General features: G+C 34.6%; 1 long non-coding RNA gene across 1 annotated transcript in view; it reads left to right on the top strand.

The window, feature by feature from the left end:
- The window catches only part of LOC106504458, a 660,129-nt gene that overhangs the window by 427,366 nt on the left and 206,956 nt on the right, over positions 1–25,807 (top strand). The window lies entirely within an intron of this gene.

Here is a 25,807-nt window from a genome sequence, read left to right as displayed (position 1 = left end):
ATTTCTTTATAATCCTTGGAGACCAGGCAATTTTTGTTTATTTTTGTACTTCTTATAGCCTGGTTAATAAAATATCCTGATGTACAGAGTTACCTTATAGGTATTACCAATATTTACTAGTTTAAAATAAGTTTGATAAGTACTTCTTTAACTTTTCAGAAGATGTTTCAAATAGCCTACTTTGGAACAGAGGCAGAAATAAGGATTTGTAGTCTCAGTTCTGCCACATAGATTCCTCCTATATGGTCTTCAGAAAGTCACTTAACGTCTCAAAACCTGTATTTTTTCTTACCTGCAAAACTGGAATAATAGTTTGAAATACTTTTTATAAATCAAAATATTTGTAAAATTATGAAATATAAAAATTTTTGTAAAGTAAATGTTTTTAAAAATTTGTTTTAAAGCATAAATATTCATAGTAACAGAAATTACTATTTCACTCAATAGATAAGGTGTCCAAAAGAGTTGTGCTGCATGAACTGCTATATACATGCAAAGAGTTTCTTACAGACACAGACAATGGGTGAGTGAGTAGAAAGTAGGGTAAATATGTGTGATATGTAGCATATAATGGGCCACAGTATTCTCAGGGCTGGGACAGTGTTCACCACCCCACCACTACCAACAGCAACAACAATACAAGAGTAGCTTATTTACTAAGTCCTGACTATTTGCTAGATTTGGTGTGGTACACCCCATTTAATTGTTATAAAATTCCCTTTGTACAGTTGCCCAAAATTGGGCAACAAATTAAAGTTGCATATCTAGGATTTGGAAAACCTATCTTCTTGATTGTTTTAATTAAAGTATAGTTTATTTACAATGTTATGCCAATTTCCTTTTTGTAGCAAAGTGCTCCAGGCATACATATATCAATTCTCTCTTTTTTTCCACTCATATTAGAAAACAGATCTTCTTATCCCATAGGTCATATATCTGTAGCAGTATTCCATTGAGTTTTAAACTTCAGTGGTCATTAAATATGTCAGAAGTATAGATTTCTTACCTTGCCCCAGAGATTCTGGTTTTCTGGGTTTAAGTTGCCTGCATTGTACAAATTTTTCCAGTGGCTTTGATGCTGTTGGCCAGTAGATACTGTACGTAATACCATGGTATTTCCAACTGCCTCTCATGCCTAGCAAAGAATTTTCAAATGACACTTTTAAGCAAGTAACTGTGTTTGCAGGAGAGATGGCAACCAATGGTTTCTATTATTTCTCTGTGCTCTGCTTTCAGGCTCTGGGTCACCTGGGTCAGTGTTTCACATGATGTGGTGAAAGAAAAGGGTAGTTTCTGAGGGTAGCTTCTTTGGTGAGAAGAAGAGAGAGAAGTTACAAACAAACTATAATCTGGGTTCGAAATCCACCTTTGGCGATTAGAATTCAGGTCTTAAAAGGGTTCAGATATATTCTGATAATTAGCCAAATTTGAAACAACTGGACTTAATGCTTTCAGACATTTTCCCTCTCTACTGTGTTATGTGATTAAATAATTTCTAAAGTTCTGTGCAAAGAATCAAATGGCATATCTTATGCAGTTGTACCTTGTCCTATTAAGACAGTCTTTTCTTCATATTCTTGACAAGTAATTTTTTGGATACTTCTTTGTATAAGGTACAGAGAAAGGTATAAGCATATTCCATATGAGGATGAGGTATGTCCACAAATAAAGTATATTACAAAGTAGAAAGTCTACTGAGAACCAAAATAAATGGGGAGTGCCATGAGAAATCAAAAGGAGGAGAAGGGACAGAATTTTTAGTGGGGAATTAAGGAAAACTTCACAGAGGAAATGATATTGGACCTAGGCCTTGAAGGATGGATATGACTTTAATGAGCTAATATAATGTGAAAACCACACCAGTCAGCAAAGAGCACCATGAGCCCATATGGGGAATATATTCATAGATGACCACAGCATGATTTTGAATGGTAGTAATAAACAAATGGGTCTTTATATATAATATAAATTATATATATTTTTTACCATATACAACTTAACATTGGTAAACACACTGTAGAGCATAACCTATAAAAAACTCTAGAAAAGTAAAAAATGAAACAAATTTCTCCATGTACACAGCCATTGTCTAGTAACTACAACATACTATAGGGGCTGCTATGGTAGAGGTATTTGTCAATTAAAGAGACTATTTTCAGAACTATATTCTAGATACCACAGGAGTCCTGGGGATTGTTCGTAGATACGATAGTAAGGGAAAAAATTTCCTCTGGTCTGTGAGTCTGGAAATTGCTGGTTTAAACAATTTCAATTAGTTATTTTTTTCCTTTGAGACTTTCCTAAGCCATCAATATATCATGAAGCATTTCTCCAATTTATTTGATCATGAATGATCTCTTGTTTTATATATTTAATTATTATTATTTATTTATGTATTTTTGGTAGAGTACCTATTAACATCTTCTTGAGTGCTGATGTACCACTGAATACAGTTTAGAAAACGATGAATTAGTATCTGGAGGAAGGAAAGAGTTATTTCATGAAAGTTAAAGATAGGTAAATTAAGCTATGTATATTTTAGTGGCAGTATATAATTTCAATGTGTGTATACATTTTAAATCGTGTATAATATCATGTGTTATATCTATTACGTAAAAATTAGACTGGTTTCTGTAAAATATCCCTTCTTTATATTAAGACTGCTTTTCATAATAAGAAAAAAATTCTGTTGACTGTAGTACTGCATCTAGTTTCTACTGTAAAATGTGAGCATTCATTTCATCCTAAAAGCAAGAAGCCCTACAGTCCTCATATTTATCTTGAGCCTCCTTTATTTGGACAAATCTCTCAAATATTTCTAGACTACCAAGTCAAAGAAAGACTATATTGAATATATTTTTTAAATTTTAAATTAGATTATCCTTTCATAATTAATTAAATAGTGATGTACATGGTATATTTTTAAAGTTTTTTTTTTAATTTTGTTTTTTAAGTGTATGTGGATAAGAGTGATCATAAAACTCTTCTTTTATACTTGCAGTGCTCCTTTTCTCCTGGAATTTTCAGTGTTTACACATTTTCCTTGTGGTTTTTAATTTATGTTCCCATATAATGACTAACCAAAATGTAAAAACATATGTAAACTGAGAGTTTCCTGTTAACTATGTGACTGGTAGAACATGTAGTTAATTTTGGTTGGTAGAATTATATTGCACTAATGACATGTAGCCTAGATCCAGGAGTTTCTTAAATGTAATACTACAGTTCACAATAAATATTGAGGAGGAAAAAATCAGGCCATTTTGAAAGGTAAGTAATCAAGACAAAGGCTGATTTCCTTCAATTTTGGAAAAATTCTAATTCTTGGAGTAGAATTTTTGAGCAGACTTTATTGCAGGCCAGAGAGATGAGGATATTGGCCCAAGGTTAACAAATATGTTCTTGAAAGGGCTGGAACTCAAAGGCTAATTCCCTGTCCACTGCTCTTTCTATTACATGTCTTCTGTCATCTTTCCTAATTCTTTGCCTTTAGACAGTTTATCAAAATTTGTTCTGTAAATTCTCTTGAGGGTTACATTATGCCAAAGGCTGAGTTGCTGTCATTTTCTTCATGTTCTTTCTCTGCTTATCTTGGTTACCAAAGAAAATAAAAATAAAACAATGTTTATTTAGCATTTACTTTGGACCCATCAGTACTTGAGACTAGGTTGGATATACAAGTCATATGCAGACCCACAGTTGTCTCCAGTTGTAGCGCATTTATAAGCCAAATAGTTGTTTTCATCTCAAATATTTTTAAACAGGTAATCATTTGAAAATTACTATGAAGAAATTCCGGGCTTATTTTCAGTTTCATTCATTTTGATATTTTTAAAATCAGCAACATGAGTGGGCCAAATAGGTGAAGGGGATTAAAAATTAAAAACTTCCACTTATATAATAAATAAATCATGGGAATGTATTGTATAGCATGGTAATTAATAATACTGTATTGCTATTTGAAAGTTGCTAAAAGGTAGATCTTAAAAATTTTCATCACAAGAAAAAAAACGTGTAACTATGGGTGGTGATGGATGTTAACTAGACTTATGGTGGTCATTTTGCAACATACTCAAATGTTGATTTACTACATTGTGCACCTGAAACTAATATAATACTATATGTCAATTATATCTAAAAATAAAATCACCCACATTTAATAATGTCCTATACTTGAACTTTGGCCTATATATCCAACTGGATACTTGACATCATTTCTTGGATTCTTAATAGGCATCACAAAATTAACATGCCCAAAGCCCAAATCTTCACCAGCTTGTCCATTTCCCAATGTCCCTTACTTCAGTAAATACTACTACTATTTACCCAGTTGCTCAGGCAAAAAATCTTGGATTCATTTTTGATTCTTTTCTTTTTCTTATATCCCATATCTAAATCGTCTCTGTTGGCTCTACTTTCAAAATATATTACAAGAAGTTCCCATGTGACTTAACAGGTTAAGGATACACACGGGAGTACCCACATGACTTAATGGCATTGTCACTTCAGTGGCCTGGGTTGCTGCTGTGGCGTGAGTTCAGTCTCTGGCCCTGGAATTTCACACGTCATGGATGTGGCCAGAAAAGGAATTTCTGATGAATCTAACTCTTTTACTTCCACAACCTATTCTTCACATGTGAGTTACATTAAAACTAAAATTGGATTATTATATTCCTCTCCTCAAACACCTTCCCAGCACACTCAGAATAAAATATAAATTTCAAAGTATTTTTCTTGGCTTCTAACATCCCAGATGATCTTAAACCTTTTGTCTGTTCTCATCTCATTTCCTACTTGCTCACTTACTTCTAACCACAGTGCTCTGGCTGGATTTTGAACCTGCTCAGCAGACTGATACCTCTAGACCTTTACCCTTCCCAGTCTCTCTGCTTGGGGTGATCTTTGCCCAAATATTTGTAGTTCTCTCCCCTTTACTTTATTCTCTTATTTGTTTAAATATCTATTCTTCATAAATAATTTCCTGACCATGCTACCTGATATAATACTTTCTACCTTCCCTAGCCACTTATCCTGCTTAATTTTTTTTCCTCTTAGCATAGCTTAACATTGTAATATGTATTATACTGGTGATTGTCTGCCTCCTTAGCTCCTTAGTTGCACTTGTTTTTTGCTGTATTTCAAGTGTCCAGTACAATGCATGGCTTATAGATGATACTTAATAAGTACAGTTATTTAAGTAATTTAGGTAATTATTTGCAACTGTGAAAAAAACTAGGTATACACAAATGTCAAATGGTAGTTTTGAGTTCTACAAAGGACATTTAACTGAGTCATGGAGATCTGGAAAGTCTTCCTTGAGGAAGAGTATCTCTGAGCCTAGATTTAAAGGGGACAATAAAAATTAACTAGGTAAAGAAAGGAATAGATGTCTTCTGAGTACTGCAGGGGCATGCAAAGTATGAGAATTTGAAGCAAGAAAGTCTTGTTGCTGGAGCAGAGAAAGCAGAAGTGGGCATAGGCAGAGCAGTGTTAATACAAGGAGAGATGGGAGGTAAGTAGGAACTTGATCATGCAAGGCTTGGTTGTCTATGTTGATTGTGAACTTTTTTTTTAATAGAAAGGCTTTTTGATGTTTTAAGCAGGATGGTGTCATGTCACATATATGTTTTTAAAAAGGTGTATATAATTATAGTGAAGAATTTGAAATAGGCAAAACTGGTTGAAATAATCCAGGAGAGAGATTATCAATAATTTACCAAGGTAGGGTGATGGTGGTGGTTGGAAGCTATTCTCCTTAGGTTGGGTAGTAAAGGGATACATTATACGTAGAGAATTTTAAAAGAAGAGCCAGTTAAAAGTCACACCATTTTTTAAATTATCCCTATGTGCCAGTTTTCTAAACAATATTGGTGATTGAAATAATTTATTCAGTTAATAGAATATTGGTGATGATAAATAACAACTTGGACCAGAAATTCAGCCAAGATATTCATTAAAAAATATTTTTGAGTAACATTTATGTACCAAGTGCTGTTACAGACATGATAATACATCAGTGAACCATAAGATAAAACTTTGTGTGCCCACAAAGGGCCTATATTTTTGCAAGCAACAGATTGACATTATTAAATACATATATATATATACATTCAGGTAGTGATAAGTTTTTTGATATGCCCAAGAAGAAGTATCAGTTAAGCAGGTGGCTCTCTGGGTCAGGAGCTCAGAGGAAATAGCTGGGTGTAAGATAAAATTTTGAAAGTTATTGTTGGTAGGCAGTTCTATAATCATGGGTACACAAAGGAGCTTAGGAAGTGAGTGTGAAGTGAGAAAAGAACCAGTTTAGATCCTAGCACTGAGATGCCCCAATATTTAATATCCAAGTAGAGAAAAATCATCCTTCAAAGAAAGCAGAAGAAACAGTTATTTAGACATAAGAGCATATCAAGAAGTGATTATAGGTATTATAAAATGATTCTAAGATCAATAGCTCAAAGAAAGTTAGTCACAGCGCTGGTGCTTTAAGGATGTGCTGCTTCGTAGAAAATTTTGAATAGCATGTATTGGATATTTATGTTTTCCCATTAAAAAGATCAACAGGACTCTGGGATGGCTAGTGTAATCTCCCCAGTGCAGCAATTTTTCTGTCACTCTCTTTCTAAAACATCCTTCAGTGGCTTCTTTCTCATGAAATGCAGTAGAAAGTTCAAAGACCTGTGCTCCATGATTTGGTCTCAACTTTTCAACTGTCACCTCTGTTACTCCCTCGGATGAACCTTCTGCTCTCCTACATTGACCTTCTGCTCCTAGCCATCTCACCATTTAAATGTCCCTTCAAAAGTCTGGAAAATTCATATTTGTTTCTTTGCTTATAGCATTTTATTTCTCTAGAATGTTCTCATTTCAATCAATGTTAGGCCAATTCTTGACATTTCTCTTCTAGAAAGTCTTCCCATTTTTATTCTGCGAATCATGAGAAGAATTTATCAATACTCTAGTATGATCAAGGATAGAGACTGTATATTATGTGCTAGTGTTCTAACTTACACTCTATTTGTTCAATATTAAATAGATGATTATCGAATGGCTATTATGAGCCAGGCACTGGAAAGAACCAAACAAATTACTGGTTGAACAACTGTAGTTCTTCCCTTTTAAGTGCTAGAATGAGCCTGTTTGAAGAGCAAAGAGCTCTGGTATTCAGGATGGTGTGCAAAGACAAAGATAGTACCTAAGAACCTATGGCTAATTTCATGTGTTTTTGTTTCTTACATGGCTCACATTAGTTTCCATAGTATCACTGTTTAAAAGAAAAAAGCAATCTCTTCTTTCCTTTGAAAATGATTAAACCTTATATTTAAAAGCCTCTCTGTGCAAGCTCTTGGTATGAAATATCACAACATCACATCTGATAGTTCAATTTAAGGATTAATGAAAACCTTAAGCCTTACCTGAAAGAGTTAAATTGGAATTTCAATTCTTATTTACATCCTGTGCACAAAGGAGAGAAAAAAAGGGGAAACTGTGTGTTTTAAAAAATTTGTGCATAATATTTCCCAGCAGACACACTGTTTGCAGACAGAGTAGCACAGATGTTACTTGTCTGTCACCGGGAGTGCCAGCCTATAATGAGACTCACTTGACTTGTGTGTGTGTGTGTGTGTGTGTGTGTGTGTGTGTATGAACGAACATGAGTATGACAAAGCTAACTCACTGAAAAACCCAATTGTAAGTGCCAGCCAATCTGCCTCATACATTCTGTGTTCTGTAGAACACTAGGAACAGAGATAGTGAGAAAATGAAACTTTAGTCTGTGAAATCCAGTTTAAAATGGTGCAAAACAAGTGGAATCTATAAATCTGTTTTCTGATTGATATATGATATAAAATAGTAAACATTCTCAAAGAATAATTTTATGTAATACACAAGAAAATTCTTAGGTAAATGGCAACTTGGAAAGTGTGTTTCTGTGTCTCTGTATATTCAGTCTTTTTGTGAATGCTCCCAAGAAAATATTCTTGAATTTAGCTCATTGCATTGTGTGGATGGTGATTGATCTTGTCAGGGGAAAGCCAACCACATTTAGCCCCTTGCAAAGCAAATAGCACGGCCAATATCTTAGTCAAGTTCTCTTTGCTGCTGCTTCAGCTGTCAAAGTCACTGGTGCAATGCAGCATTCAAGGTAATTTCCATTTACTGGTGAAAGCTGTTTTCTTCAATTTCTTGGCTTCTTTGTCTTTTTACTTGCCCCCTATCCATCTAATACCATTCCCGTGTCATTGGCACACTTAAATTTGCCTCACCTCACTGATTTCTCCCCACCTGCACGACTTGCCTAGAGCCCCAGTGCTCTGATGCATTATCCTTCCAGGGTTTTGTTGTGTGGTGACATTCCAGAGCAGAGCGCAGTCCACGGGCATCTGCCAGTGTGTAGGAACTTTCCTCTCCGGCAATTATTCAGTTTGATTACACACGATGATAAGCTATTAAGAGGCACTCATGCACAGCCCTTTATTTACCAACAGTTGAAATCTCCCCATTCGCCTCCACTGTGTAAGAAACTAATTGTGGTGAAGTAAACAAAAGGGAAGGGCAGTCACTGGTGGTGGGAACAGTGCTGCAAGGTAATGCATTTAAAGTCTCCCAGACACAAATGATGTCAACAAACCTGTTGGATCCATTTCTCAAACTAACACCTGTAGAGCACCCAGAAAAGAAGGATATCTAGTGCTTAAGACCACATAATCTAGTTTTTAGAACCTTTGTTCCTGTTTCTAATCATTTACATGTGCATTCTCTTAGACCATCAGCAAAATGCAGATTAGGATTTTAAAGGATGCCTGCACAGAGAATTCTTTGTAACTATAACAGCTCTCCAAAATTCCATGATTCCATTTATAATATGTAGACTTCTGCTTTATTAATTAGGTTACAAGTGAATTGGCTCAATAATAATTCACAACAAATAAGCTTTGCATAAAAATTCCTATTATCATTCTCTAACTCTTTAAAAACCTGCCTAATAGAAGATTTATGTGTTGAGCACCAGTTGTTTGTGAGTCTTTTTGCATTGTTAGATCTAAATAAGAAGCTATAAAGCAGAATAGAATCTTCCACTATGAAAAGTATATCTAATAAGGCATCTTTAATTCCCTTAAATGCAACACCTTAAATAATCATGCACATCTAGTCTAGAGACCTCCATTTTGCCTCTAACATCCTTTTTTTTTTTTTTCCTTTCCACAATCCCATTTCTCCTACCCCCAACAAGGCATTCTGGAGCCTAGAGGAAGAAAGAGGAAATTAATTTGTTTATCAGGTAGTGTTGGAAAACCTAAATGGCTTTCCTTAGAGGGTTTCCTTCCTTCTTTTTACTGCACTGAATTTAGAACCTTTCCCCCTCTACTCTTTTCTTTCCCCCAGTTCTTAATGCACTGCCTCCTCCCAGGGCAGCATCAATTAAGAGAACTGGAGATCCTGTTTTGAGTTTGTTGACTCTCAAGCACAACTGGGAGTGTGATTTCTAGCAGTATATAATGAAAACTTGCAGTTGCTGAGGATGAAAACTGTAATGCCCTATGGAGTTCACAGCAATATGACTGCATTGTGCCCATGTAAATCTATACTATACCTATTTATATATTTATAAACTATTCTCTTATGTCCATATAGGAAGTTGGTTCAATAGTATGCACAGTCCATGCATTATATATAAGAATAACTATAGAGATGATAATACTAATGTATTTTCATACACACCCACATTTACAAATAGACACTTAAGCTGGCAAGTCTATTTTCTTTTATGCATATGTTTTTCAATGATTCATCTCAGAAAGTCAGCAAGTGAGATAAATGTTTTAGATATAAATGTAACTAACTCCTAGAGGCCTAGTTAGATCTCTCAGAGAAAAAAAAATTATCTAAACACACTGACTGTATTTTCTTGGTAAGGCCATCAAATCACAACTATTTTTGAGTGGCTACAGAAAAATAAGAGACCTAATTAATATGTACAGAATGTTTGATGCCCCATGTGATATTTTTATTTTGAATTCTCTAACTCCTCAAATATAATCCCAAATTGCAAAAACATTTTTAGAAAATTATAGTTAAATTGCTATTATTTTAGAAATGCAAACATTATGAAATTAGAAAATCATTTCTGGACACCTATAAAACACTAAAACAGAAGCACTGCAAAATTTAATACTTGGAATTATTTTTGGAAATTTAAGAGATATCAAAAATAATCATTATGTTTCAAATTTCTATGATGATATAGTTGTTACCACTTATTTTTTTATTGATTCTAAACCAAGATGGAGAAAATAAACCATTGTACAAATTCCCCTTTTTCCAATCTGCTTATAGTTTCACATATTCATAAATTCTATTCATAGAGGATGGAATTTCTGATTGCGAAATGTTTTATTTATTCATTTTTCATTAAATATGACCAAATTAATTTTAAAATGCTTAAAATTTCTCAGAATAAATAGAGCTTTAAGATGGAATTAACAAATTTATTTAATTGTTACAAGAAAGAGGTGAGATCAAGATGGAGGAGAGTAAGACATGGTACTCACCTTCTCCTATAAACTCATTAAAAAAAGAAAATCTACATGTAGAATGATTCAAACAGGACAGAATGCTGGCAGATCTTAATCCTCTAAAAGGGGCAAAAAAACACTACACATAACTGTGTGGAACAAAACAAGAAAAAAAGAGAGAAAAGAATCAGGATGGGACCAGCACTCCTGAGAGGAAGCTGAGAAAGAGGAAAGGAACCAACACCCTGGGAATCCACCTAACTGACAGGGAGATCAGTCAAGATGGAGGGACCTCAAAACCACAGAGAGGAGTTCCCGTCATGGCACAGGGGTTAACAAATCTGACTAGGAACCATGAGGTTGCAGGTTCGATCCCTGGCCTTGCTCAGTGAGTTAAGGATCCTGCATTGCCATGAGTTGTGGTGTAGGTCACAGACTCAGCTCAGATCCTGCATTGCTGTGGCTCTGGCATAGGCCGGTGGCTACAGCTCTGATTAGACCCCTAGCCTGGGAACCTCCATATGCCATGGGTGTAGCCCTAGAAAAAAGCAAAAAGATGAAAAAACAGAGGAAATCACATTAGCAGTACTGAGGAGGGCAAAGCAGAGAGAAAGCCACAAAGATCATCTGTACCACCACCTGAGACACTCAGGTGGGGGCTGGGTGCTGAGACTCAGGCTCCAGAAGTCAATTCCAGGCAAAGGACTTGGGTTGGCAGTGTGGAGACAGCCCAGGGGAATGGGCAAGCAGTGCACCAAGGACTGGGGAGTGGAGTACCAGAGCAAGGGAACATGGACCGGCAGGAGAAGCAAGGCATCGTTGTTGGGGAGGGCATGAGGAGGAGGGATGGACTGCCATATTAATATCTTTCTCTGCACACAACACAGACTCTTGGAGAGCAGAGCTATGCGTGATGAGGCACTTTTTGTGCAAGCTACGGGTGGCTGCACTTCCTGTGCAGGCTAAGGATGATGTAATGATTCCCACATGGTCTACAGGTGGGGGGGGTAACTTGACTGGTAACCTGATAACCTGTCAGTTATCTCTGACTCCAGAGGTGGATGTGGTCTGCCACTACTATGGATCTGTGAACAGGCACTGCCTGCAGCCCCAGTCAACTTCAAGGTCAGCACAGAGGAGGGCACTGCAACCAGGCACCACCCATTGTTGCTCTCACTCCCCAGGAATGCACACATCCTGCTTCCACCACAGCCAAATTCTCCAGGTGCTGCCTAAACCTGCCTGAGGCTTGGTGCCACTTGTCAGGGTCCTGCAAATAGGAGTAGCCTGTGCCACTTTCCCATTGGTCCTTGCTACTGTCAAGGGCCCAGCAACCAGGCACTGGCTACTAGCCCTGACCATTACCTCCATCTTCCTGGATGCATATGCAGTACCCTATCAAGGTGATAACAGCCTAAGTACACACTGAGGAAAGAGACAGCAAGCATCCAAACCCTCAAGCCAAAAATAAATATTAAGCACTCACAAAACACCCAAGGCACTCTTGCATATATATAGCCCTCCAAGACAATAGTAGTTGGTTTCCTTAAACTCACAGAATAAGAAAAATATAAGCAAAATGAAGAAGCTTAGGAACCATTCCCAGTTAAACAAAGGAATTCACCTGAAGAAGCAAGAAATGAAACAGACCTCTACAGTCTAATAGACACAGAGTCTAAAAATGAGATAGTGAAAATACTGAAAGAATTAAGGGTGGATATGAAGGAATTGATAACAGATATGAACAGTAATGCAGATTACTTTAGAAAGAAACTAGAAAATATAAGGAGGAGCCCAGAAAAATTACAAAATTAATTTACAGAGATGCAGACTGAGTTAAAGGAATGGAAGACCAGAATGAATAATATGGAGGATAGAATAATGGAAATCAAACAATTAGGACAGCAGACAGAAAACCAAATGAAAAAACGTGAAAGCAATATAAGAATTATATGGGAAAACATAAAGCAAAAGAGTTTACACATAATAGGGATTCCAGAAGAAGAAAAAAAAAAAATGAAGGATCGAAAGTATATTTGAAGGAATTATGGCTGAAAACATTCCAAATATAAATGAAACAAATATCAAGATATAGGAAGCACAGCAGGACCCAAACAAATTGAACCCAAATAGAGCCACACAAAGACATGTTATAAGAAGAATGGCAATAGGTAAAGATAAAGAGAGGATTCTAAAGGCAGCAAGAGAAAAACAAAGAATTAATTATAAGGGAACTGCCATAAGGCTATCAGCTGATTTCTCCACAGAAACACTACAGGCCAGAAGAGAGTGGAAAGATATCTTCAAAGTCTAAAAGGGAAAATTTTCAGCCTGGAATACTCTACCCAGCAAGAATATAATTGAAAATAGGAGAAATAAAGAATTTCTCTAACAAGCAAAAACTTAAAGAGTATAGCAATATTAAACCCATTCTAAAAGAAATAAAGAGTAAAAGTAAGAAAGTAAGCACTTAAATTAGTCAGTACACAGAACTAAAAGAAATAATTATTGTACAAGTGACGATAAATACAAGATACAGCAAAAGGATAAACATGAAAATGTTTAAAAAGGACATCAAAGTCATAAAATGTGGGGAAGGGAAGTAAGAAAATCTAGACTCTTTTTTTCTAGAATGTGTTTTTGCCTATGTGACTATCAGGCTAAAGCAAGGAAATATAAGAAGGGGTTAAATACTTGAAAAACAGGGAAATAACAAATCAAAAACAAGCAATACATTCACAAAAACTAAAAAGCAGAGCACCCAAGCATAAAATAAAAGGAAATCATCCAATCAAAAAACAAACAAACACAAAGAAAGGAACAAAGGAGAGAGAGAGAGTCAACTAGAAAACAAGGTTTATAATGGCAATAAATACATATTTATCAAAAATTACCTTAGTGTCAATGGATTGAATGCTCCAGTCAAAAGTCATAGAGTGGCAGACTGGATTAAAAAAACAAACAAACAAATAAACAAAACAAGAGCCTACAATATTTTTCCTAAAAGAGACCCACCTTATGGCAAAGGACACAGATAAATTGAAAGTGAGGGGATGGAAAAAGATATTTCATGAAGATGGAAAAGACAGGAAAGCAGGAGTTGCCATACACATCTCAGGCAAAATAGATTTTAAAACAAAGGCCATACAGAAAGGCAAAGAAGGATGCTATTTAATGATAAAGGATCAATTCAAGATACAGATAATATACTCATCAATATATATGCCCCTAATATAGAAGCACCAAATAATACAACCAATACTAACAAACATAAAATGAGAAATTGTTGGGAATATAGTAGGAGACTTTAACATTGCACTCACATCAATGGACATATCTTCTAGAGAGAAAATCAGTAAGGAAACAGAGATCCTAAATGACACAATAGACCAGTTAGACTTAATCCACATTTTCAGGACATTACATCCAAAAAATAAAAAATCAAATTATACATTCCTGTAAGTGCACATGGGACATTCTCAAGGATTGACCATATCCTGGGGCACAAAATTTACCTCAGCAAATTTAAGAGTAAATAAATTATTTCAAGTATCTTCTCTAACCACAGTGGCATGAAACTAGATATCAACCACAGAAAAAGAAATGAGAAATAACTGATTACATGGAGACTAAACAACATGCTTCCAAAAAAAAAAAAAAAAATGTGGGTCAATGAGGAAATCAAAAGGGAAATTAGCAAAATACTTTGAGACAAATGATAATGAAAACAAAACCATTCAAAATCTATGGAATGCCACAAAAACAGTGATTAAAGGGAAGTTCATCATGATACAGGCCTTCCTAAAAATAGAAGAAAAATCTCAAATCAACTGAACCCACCATTTAAAAGAATTAGAAAAAGAAGTACAAACAAAACAAAACCTATAGTCAGCAGAAGAAAGGAAATCATAAAGATCAGAGGAAATCAATAAAACAGAGATTCAACAGAAAAAATCAATAAAACCATGAGCTGTTTCTTTGAAAGGGTAAACAAAATTGACAAACCTCTGACCAGACTCACCAAGAAGAGAAGAGAAAGAACTCAAATAAACAAAATAAGAAATAATAAAGGAGAAATCTCAACATATACTGCATAAGTACAAAAAATGTAAAAGAATAAATACTATGAACAATTATATGCCCACGAATTTGACATCCTAGAAGAAATGGACAACTTTCTAGAGACATACAGCTCACCAAAACCTAATCAAAAACCGAACCGAACTGAACAGACTGATTGCTAGAAACAAAGCTGAATATGTAATAAAAAACACTCCCTACAAACAAAAATCTGGGACCAGATGGCTTCACAGGTGATTTCTACCAAATGTATAAAGAAGAAGTTGCACCCATCTTTCTTAAATTTTTCCAAAATGTTGAGGAAGAAATAATCTAAGACAGTCTATGAAATTACTATGACCCTAATACCAAAACCAGACAAAGATACTACCAAAAAAGAAAATTATAGCCCAGCATTGATGATGAATATAGACACAAAAATTCTCAGCAAAAATTTAGCCACCTAAATAAATAAAGCTTCAATCATGACTACCACACTTATTTTAAAATGTATCTTATAAGGAGACCTGCATTTTCCTATGCAGTTTTTTTTTTTCTAATAATGTTCTTCCTCTTTCAAACCTACTCATTCTTCAAGAAGATCCAGCTCTTAATGGCCTATTTGTAGAACGATTTTCTGTCTATGCAAATTAGTACTCATCCTCTCAAGTGCTTCCACAGACTGTTGTCCCCAGTTCCTGTAGACCCCTGACTTTGTTATTTGGGAATCATTTCTGTATTTGCTTGTGTTCCTAACTCTACTATATGTTTTGTGAGGACAGGGATTATGTATTTTTAGCCAGAGAGCCTCAAAGAATATCTGATATATGACAGAATGTTCCAGGAAGACCTAGGCAAAGTGCTAGAGAAGTTTTTTATGTAAAAATGTACATATCATGAAGAATTCACTGCTGTACTTTCTTCTCATTGCTTTCAAGCTCTTGTTTTGTTTTGTTTGGAGGTTATTGGAGTTTTCAGGGGGAGGGGCTGGAATAAATTGCCAGCATCTGGAATAAATTGCTAGACTTTGTCTTATTTATGTCTTCTCAGAGTCCCTAATACAGGCATTCTCTGTAGTGAGCAGTCAGTGAAAATTGTAATGAGTCATTCATCTTTAAAACAGGTCATGATTTCAACTGAAAATAACTTGGGTTTATCAATTATAAGTATTATAATAAAGCTACTCTTTAAAAGTTAATTCAATGATGTTAGAAAAATAATTAAATATTATTAAAAGTGCAATTGCTATAGATGAGCCACCATTAAACAAAGCAGATTGATATGCTAACAAAGGTATTATCTCTCTATTATCTTTAAGGCATTCACTTATTCATATGTTGATTATTTTCTCATTCATTCAATAATCAGTTATTTATAGGTTACCTATTGTGTATATACAATGCTAACTTTCATGCATTTTCCAGTACAGTGTTTAAGACAAATGTTAGAGTTAATAACAAAAATCATGATAAAAATACAACTAAAAAAAGTGCCAGTTGCTACTAGAGAAAGTATAAGGGAAGCCTAATCTTGTAAAGTTTTTTTGGGGGAGAGGCATCTGGAGAGTAGAGTGGATCAAGGAAAAAAAATCATTGAGAAAATGTCAGTTAAGCAGAGTCCAGAAGCAGAAGGAAAAATTGGCAGTCAAAGGATTGAATGGAGAGAAGAGGGAATTGGGGAGCCTTTGAGGTAGTAGAGACAATGATGAAGTAGTGTTCTAATGCGTGAACGTGCATTTTACATGAGGTAAGAACAAGATTACTGGAGTGTAATGAAGGAGGAGTCAGGAGACATAAATTGAGAAGTAAATAGAAATCAGGGGAAAATAAATGATATTCATGACATTGTCAGTTTTCCTTTTAAATTAACATTTACCTTTTTAGTATTCTGAAAATATTTTAGGCAAATATCAAAAATTTTCTTATTTTCAACCCTAAAATCTTTAAATTTTGTAATTTTTCCTTTATATGAATTACCAATAACTTATTTTTAAGGGATTTGGAATTGGGAAATCTAGAATCTGGTTATTGTGGTTTGTGACTAATATAGCAGAAATGGAAGAGGAGTGTGGGTGTGATGAAAGTTTAAGGAGGTAGAACCAGGCCTAAGTAGTGGCTACTCCCAGTGCACAGTTTCCCAGACCAAAAAAAACACGTTTTATATTTGCTGTTACCGGAAAAAAAAAAAAAAAAAAAAAAGACTTAACATGGCTCAATATGTACTCTGGGCAAGTGGTGATGAGAAATGGACTCTATCAGAAGGGATGTATAGCAGAACTAACAAAATAGGAGCTTTATTTCTAAACTCCAGTCCTTAGCTTCTCTATGTAAATCACATGGGTGAAAAGCAATTGTCTTTTACTTTAGAGAAATGTGCAGCATATGTGCAACAACAGTCTAAAGCAAGATATATCACCATGACAACCATAATTCCAATCTTAACCCAGAAAATGGACATTTTGTGATGTACAGAATTTTATTGAGGTAATAGTCTTATGCAATTTTCAGGGATATGGTAGCAGAGACAAGGTGGGAGTAAAAAGTTATTATATGCTGTTGATCATACTATTATATAGGTTAGTAGGCAGCATTTCTATACAGCTCATTTCCTCTCTTATCCTGCCATTATTCAGAAATGGCTATCTCTCTGAGAAGCATGGCTATGGCATTGTGAAGAAGAATTTGGCTACTGACAAATATTTCATGATTTTGACTTTCTGTATTATTCTGATTGATTATAGGTGGCTTTTTACAGATTGCTAGGCACTATCGTGTATTTTCCTTTTCAATATTATTCTTGGAACACTTCAGGTAATAAATAAATACCCAGTTTTCATCTGTTCATGTTCATGTATGTGGTGTAGGAATCTTAACATACCTAGAAACTTGTTTTGACATATCCACATGCCATATTAATGAATTTTCTCTGTTTGGAGTTATTATAGAGATGATCAATATAGGATTAATATTTGTTAATGATAAGTTACTAGGAATCTTATGAGAAAAGAAAGAATTAAGAGCTACATTGCTAATTACACAGCCTTCTAATTTTTTTCTGCATTTTTTGTCAAGTTCAAAGAAAAAATTTGTGAAAAAGGACTTTTTTGCTTTTAATTGATGAATCTCATGTATTATGAGAATCATAACTAGGAAAACAGTATTATTTTAAACTTGTATTATGTAATATAAAATATCAAATCTTTTTTAATAGGAGAGCTTTGATTTTAAAAATATGACATTTTATATATTCACAAAAACTAACAATTCATTATTTAAAACTGAAAATTCTATTTAAACATGTGAAATAGTGAGTAGGGATATTAACCACTTTTTTCATATATGCATAGACAAAATATCTTCAATATCAATGATTTAATCTCCCAACAAGTCTGTTGTGGTGACAAAGGAAGGTTGATATGAGTGAGCATATTCTAAGTGAATGATGAGGAAAAGAATTCACTTTCAAATATTTTTCATGATTAGAAGGCCCCCCTTTTATTTACATTCAATTTGTACTTGACTCCTCATTAACATATGCCCTTATTCATCTTTTCATTAGTAGGGATTCATAGCAATGTAGAAGGAGACAGACAGACATTGTAAGCCTCCTTGCACAATAGGGTGGAGGACAAAGTTGTCTTGTTTGTATAACTTTGGCCTTTTGATATTACTGGGGAGAAATAGAGTACCCTCACAGAGAGCAACCCTGATTATAGACATGGGGATGATGAATGAGCAATTCATCCAAAGCTTCCTTTGGATAGGCAAACAGTCTTAGACCTGTGTGTGAACTACTCTCCAGGCAGCTGGGGAATAGGTCAAGTCAATGTCATTCTGTCCCTGAAAGTACTTTCTGTTCTAGGCATAGGGTCTTTTCAAGGCAGCAAAAAGTAGCACACAAATGACTCAGCGTCATGCACAGGTGCTGGCTGGATTTAGCCCTCGGACCAGGGATTATAGCCTATTCAGATCATCAGTGAGATATTACAGAATTCCAGGCAGGATGAAAAACAAAGCAAGCATTCTCCTTTTTTTTTTTCAGTCAGTTTTCTGTGATCCTTTTTAAGTATAAATTCTTTGTTTTCCTAAAGTTTATAGTCAAATACTGCCTAACATCCTGATTTATTAACTTTTCATTTCTCTTTGTATTATTACTAAAACTATCTTTTTTCATCTTTACTCATTTCATCTATAAAAATGAGAATAAGATCATCTAATTCACAATGATAGTTACTGGATTAGAGAGATAACACATGGAAAAATATTGCAAAATCTTTGGGGCATAAGAAGTCAGTCCTCTTCCAAACACATAAATCAGAGATTTAGCTCTCCTGAGCATTTTGTTCTCATTCTTCAGCTGTTTCTGGGAGATGAGCTATTAAAGATAAGAATGTAAAATCTTAACTAATATCTCTATATGAAAAAGTAGAGCTACATTAGGGAGTTTGAAACTAAGGATTTTGTGGTCTGCTCTGGCAGTTTCCTGGTTCTATATATATGCCCCCGCCCATCCCCAGATTGGTAAAGAATGTATGTCTTCATAATGATACAACAGAAATTGGAGAAGTTAGAGATAAAATGAAATCTCCAATTCTTTATCATTTGGTAACTTACCTGTGGAAGTCTCTATCCCTGTGGAGTTTAACTAGATTGTCCTGATTCTCTTTATTAAAGAGAATCAATAATTGGAAGTTGAAATAGTATTTCCAAATTCTGTCATGGGGATGCATAATCATTTAAAAGTGTAACAAAGTGCCTTTCCATGTGTAAACTCAATTTGTTTTAGAAATTGGTAGGAGAGTTCCCATTGTGGCTCAGTGGGTTAAGAACCCAGTGTAGTCTCTGTGAGGATGTGGGTTTCATCCCTGACCTTGCTCAATAGATTAAGGATCCAGTATTGTCACAAGCAAGCTGTGGCATAGGTCACAGTTGCAGCTCAGCACATTGTTGCTGTGGCTGTGTTGTAGGCCTGCATCTGCAGTTCTGATTTGACACCTGGCTATATGCCTCAGGTGCAGCCATAACAAAACAAAACACTAGGAAAAATAAATATTAAATAAAAATTATGATTTGATATAAGTTGGAGTATATTTGATATCTTAAAGGCTTTTTTTGCATAAAGACATTTTTAAGACAGTATAACCTGTGAAACATGAGAGTGAGTGTGGTCAAAAGTTTCTTGCTCAAAAATTATCCTGTAGAAATATAACCAGACATGTGATTTTAAGGGAACGGTAATCCTTTGGCTACTATTTTTTTTTATAGCAGTCTTTTTATTTTATTATTTTATTTTATTTATAATCAATTGTTATTTCCCCAATACATTTTTTTTTCTATTGTACAACATGGTGACCCAGTTACACATACATGTATACATTCTTTTTGTGGCTACTAATATTATATAAGCTTAATGCTTGCTAAATTTCCATTATATCAGGAAACCCAGAATATTTTTTTTTTCTCTTAATAGTTGTTAGGGATCTTATAGCACTAAATTCATCTAAAAATGAATTTTGAAATTTCAAATTGAAATTTCATCTGCAAATATCTTATTGGAGTAAAGAATGTGAAAACATAATTTTGGTCATAATCTCGGGTTCTAGTTTAAAAACATCTAAATAGGAGTTAATAATGTACATGGTAATCAAAGTATCACAAATTTATATAGTATGGGGTTGTAGAAACAAACGTTGTAACCACCGCCTAATGATTACCCAAATGTACTTATAAGTCAAATTCTGTTTTTTTTCTAATTTCATAGTGATCCTCAACACTTTTGCTACAATTAGTTTTTAAGTTACAGCTAAGGCTGACTATGGTCATGAAACTAAAAATCTTGGAGAAAGTATACTGGTACTTTATCAAGCATTGTATTAAAACAAATCGTATTAATAATTTCCAAGAATATGTCATTATTTTATTTCCTCCTTAATAATATTCTCAGTCTGGGAGTTCCCACTGTGGCTCAGCAGAAACAAATCAAATTGGAATCCATGAAGATGTGGGTTCCATCCCTGGCCTTGCTCAATGGGTCAAGGATCTGACATTGCCATGAGCTGTGGTGTAAGTCACAGATGCAGCTTGGATTCCATGTTGCTGTGGCTGTGGCACAGACTGGCAGCTGTAGCTCTGATCTGACCCTTAACCCAGGAATGTCCATATGCCATGAGTATATAATCTAAAATGCAATATATATATGTGTGTGTGTGTATACACACACACACACACACACACACACACACACATTTTTTTCTGAGTACCTGTTTTGGAGTGATAATGTTAGAATGTACACTCTAAGATCTACTTTGGATGGTTTAGGGTGGAAGCTGATTGAAATTTAACTGCTTTGAATTCTCATAACATACAAAGGCAAAGAAAGGGATAATCATGAAAAGAAAACATTCTGAAAATAAAGTCCTACTTAGTAACCTCTTACAGTATCTTCCTAAAATTTCACTTGTCAAGGTCAAGGAATAACTAGCCAATGAAATGAATACAACATTAGCTATATGTCTCACTAATATATAGTTTGCTAAGTAAGTTATTTATTATTCATTCAACAAACATTCACTGAGCATTATAAGATACACAGTATCATTGCTAAATGTTGAGACATTTAAAGTAACATAGTTTTACAGAGCAGGAATAACCTCAAAACTTGGGTAAAAATGTACACCAACTTTCAATAATTCAAATCAAAATAAAAATATTTGGTAATGACACAGGAGTTCAGAGAGAGGGGAAAGCAATTTGTGAAGGAAAGCCAATTAAAGATGTGTCATATAAGCAAGAGTTGAGAAGGATGGTCATGATTTGTATAGATAGAGGAAGAAGATAAAAAGAATTCTGAAATAAAAGATAACATACACACAAGTCTGAGATCAAGAAAATGCGTGTTGTATTTTAAAAGAGAATCAGAAAACTATAATGGTCTCAATGGATTATTTCTAGTAGTGTGAAAAGAGGTTAGAGTTTTGAACGCCAAGCTGAGAATTTAGAATTTATACAGTGAGCACTAAGAAATTATAAGAAGTTTTAAATGAAATTCTACCCTGCTGATGTTAGTGAAAACTTTACAATGTTTCTCAAAATTTTCATAACCTTTGACCCAAAATTGCTACTACAATGAATTTATCCTGAGGAGCAGAAATTGGAGGTGATTTTTAAAATGAGTATTCTATAATACTATTAATTATATTTAGAAACTGAATTTTGCTTAAATGTTCAACTAACAGAGATACAGTTAAATGAATTAGGATATCTCTTAGAACATGAAGTGCTCATTAAACCCTATATTTTAAAATAATATCTATGATACAAAGACGTAATGCTGTTTAATAAATTAGGTTGAAATCAGACAATAGAGGTACAGAAAAATACACAAAAAATATTAATGCTGTTTATCAAGGAATGAGGAATATTCTGAGTGATTATTTTCTTTTGTCCTTTTCTGGGCAAACTTTGTACAAGGACTATCAGTCATTCTGTAGTATATGATACTTTTAAAAAATTAATAATCATAAAATAATTTGTGACCAGTTATTGATATAAAGACTTCCATATTTTAGGAAAACCAAAGTGTGAGTGAATAGAGATAAGATATAGGGAGGGAGGAGGTATTTTTAGCTGTATATACTTGAGAAAATGATTGGAATGGAAAGAGTAGATAGGTGAAAGAAACATGATCCAGGTTTTATATTTGGTTGGATATAAAGTATAAAGGAGAAATACTGTCTTCATGTCAAGCCTAAATATTGATTGAAATGAAAATCAGGGAGTTCCCAGTGTGGCTCAGTGGTTAACAAATCCGACTAGGAACGATGATGTTGTGGGTTTGATCCCCGGCCTCACTCAGTGGGTTAAGGATCCAGTGTTGCGTGAGCTGTGGTGTAGGTCGCAGACATGGCTCAGATCCCGCGTTGCTGTGGCTGTGGTGTAGGCCAGCAGCTACAGCTCTGATTGGACCCCTCGCCTGGGAACCTCCATATGCTGCAGGAGCAGCCCTAGAAAAGACAAAAAGACAAAAAAAAAAGAAAAAAAAAGAATATCAGTACTTTCAATGATAAAATCAATGATGATTTTTGTATTGCATTATTAGATTTTATGACTATGATAGGTATCCCAACTATGAAGATGTGAAGAAGCAGCAGCTAAACTAGGCATTTAAGGATCAAGCAGTATTTTAAGCTGTTAGAGATGATTAGTTAGAAAATGAAAAGAAAGCAGAAAGTGCAGAGGCCTAAACCTGAGCTTTGGAGAATAATTAAAAAACAGAAAGGGAGGGGGATAAAATAGCAAATAAGGTACAGAAAACTGGTCCATGAGAGGAGGTAGGAGAAAGAAGTAATCCACAATGTCATTTGAAAACAAAAAAGAAAGGAGTGTTTCAATGTGACAGTTTTTAGTGTCCTCAAATAGTGTCATGTTCTGAAAAAAGGTGTTGCCAAATAAAATCACCAAAATAGAATATTAATAAAGAGATAGCCACAGAGGAAATTCATGTGCATCCTTACATTCTTAGTAACTTTAGACTTCAAGTTGGACTAGAACCTGTTACTTAAAAACTTGGTACAGCATGGAGAAGCTGTGAATATTCGAAAATTGTCTTTCACTACCTACCTATAGTCCGTGTGCACAGTGGTATCCATGGATGAACTTTTTTGTTTTCTCCACCAGGTTTATTTCAAGCAGATAACTTAGATATAATCAAGTATTTCACAAAGTAAAATTATTTTGGGAAATAATGAAATATACACAGTTAAGAATTTTCTTTAAAAAAGGACTTAATGCAACTCTTACTATTTTTGTATGCATTGTGGATTTCTGAAGAGGGGCTTTGGAACAAAATTATTTACAAAATTAATTGAGCATGGAACTCATTTTTCATGGAGCACCTCCTAGATTAGTTTTCTGTGGAGTGATAGTGGGAAATGTTGACAGATTATTACAGTCAGGATTTGGCCCCACCCACCTCCAAAGATACTCTGTTCTACTTTAGTTTTGATCCCTTTAAGCTCAGAAAAATAGATACTACTTTATTGTGCATTTATGGGGTATCCTTCTCATCTTTCTTCACAGTCTATTTGGAACTATTTAGCAAAATATTCTTATAACTGCAGCCGATATCAGACTGAACAGATGCTGATTTTTAAAAATAAAGCACAACTTTTGCTCTTTAAGTGTATTTGGTATTTCAGTGCTTTCCTTGAAGAGGAGCTATCATTTATCTATAGTAAATATTTTAGCAATAATTTGAGAAAGATTAATTTCAGGACTAAATTATTAACCTCATATTCAATATTCCTTTTCCAAGTATCCCACAAGAATAAGCTGTTTTTCAGGAACACACTTGAATTGGATAAACTTTCTCCTCTCTCTCTACTTACTGATTTTTTTCCCTAAGCATAATTTCATCACAAATACTTCTAGAATTTCTAGGCTGAAAACACCCATAGTATTTTGCACCTACTGCTATCAGAATATTTACCACTCTGCATTGTAGTTGTCTTTCTTTTCACTGAATGTGTTTTGAACCATTAAATGCATAATGCCTAGGTCATTGCTTAATAATTATTGAATAAATGACTGAATTAATGAATGAGTCTTTTATGCTTTTTGAATACTGAAACATACAAAGTAGCTAAAAGAGGTTGTAGAAAGATGAAATGATTCAGAAATACAATATGTTTTTTAGGGTTTTTTTTTTACTTCTTGAACCCTTTCCTCTGGGATTTTCTCTAATAATTATTTCAGAATTCAAAGATTTTTACTTAAAGGTTTAATTTACAAATATGAAACAAGAAATTTCTCGCAATATTTCATCTCCTTTCATCCTTATTTTTCCTAATTACTTTCTTTTTCTTCATCCTTTATGATGAACAGATGGGCTGTTCCAAAGTTTTTGCATATCTACATGCTGAACATTCTTACAGACTAAGCAACAATTAAATGAAATCCAACAGTTGTTTTACTGCTCTCCCATCAACTGGAGCAATAAAATGATTCTACAGGAGCATTCCTGCCACTAGAAATTGTGATAGTGTCATTTTGCATTTTCTTTTACTTTCACATATGATAATAGATAATTTCTTCTCATTTCTCTCTCTCCTCTTGTTCTCTTCTGCATATGCCAGTGATTTCAAACTCTTTCAGCTGCAGAAACTTTCTTTAAAGATATCTTGTGTATATTTCTAGTTACAGAAAGGTAGAACTCCTCTCTTTGACGACTGGGGAAATTGAGTAGAGGGTGAACTCCTCCACCCTCTTGTTTGAAGTCTCTGCAGTGGCCTCTGTGATGAATCCATGGGACACTATTCCTAAACCACTGGGTTGACATTTTAGCCTTTCCCCAAAGAATTCAGGACTTTATGGTTGATACTTTAATTGAACCTCTTCTATAGCAAGCCTTGCTGGGCCCCACAGTTCTGGCTTAATTCTTCAATACTAATCATCAGGTAATACAATGTTTAGAATGATTCTATAAACCCAAAACACAGAATCATATTTTTGCTTGTTTGCTTGTTTTATGGAGGGTCAATAAGCTGTGTTTTAGTCTGAATATAAAAATGTATTTTAAAAAAAAGAAATAACAGAGGCCTAGATGATTCAGAGCATAAGTACAAATGAGACATAAAAAAATAAACCTCTAGTGTAGTAATATGAAACTTTTCCAGGACAATAACAACTAAAAATTGTCACCCTCTGACAGCTGTTTAATACTTGATAGAAAATGTGGTAGGACTCCATCTAGTTCACATTATGCAGGTGTCCACATTAAAAAAAAATCATAATTGGCACTAATTGAGACCATTCTTGGCAGCTTCAGCAAAAAGGCCAGACACTGAGTAGGCAGGAAAGTCCACCTGGCCTCTCAGCCCCAGACTTTCCGACAGGTCACTGTTGAATTGCATTAACAAAGTTAAGTTATTCTTGCTCTTCTAATTCTGTAGAAAGATAAAGTTAATTTGCTATTACTAGCAAAATAAGCAATTCTAGCACATTTATTACTATACATTTATTACATATATTGCAGGTTTCAGGCTCAGGGTTGTCTTTGATAATAAAAACGGATGCATATATTATGTATCCTGTTTGTCCCCTATGAGAAGGCAATGTAGCCTATCACTGGCACAAGTTCGGCACAATTAACATCCACACACTTGACAGGAGAGTTAATTCTTATTAAGTGTGTGATGGACCCCTATCTACTCATGACCATGAAATTTGTTTTTAGGA

Source organism: Sus scrofa, chromosome 7 (assembly GCF_000003025.6).
Source record: "Sus scrofa isolate TJ Tabasco breed Duroc chromosome 7, Sscrofa11.1, whole genome shotgun sequence".
Classification (NCBI taxonomy): domain Eukaryota; kingdom Metazoa; phylum Chordata; class Mammalia; order Artiodactyla; family Suidae; genus Sus; species Sus scrofa.
The sequence above is the reverse complement of the archived record's forward strand: the minus strand, read 5'-3'. Positions and strand labels throughout refer to the sequence as shown.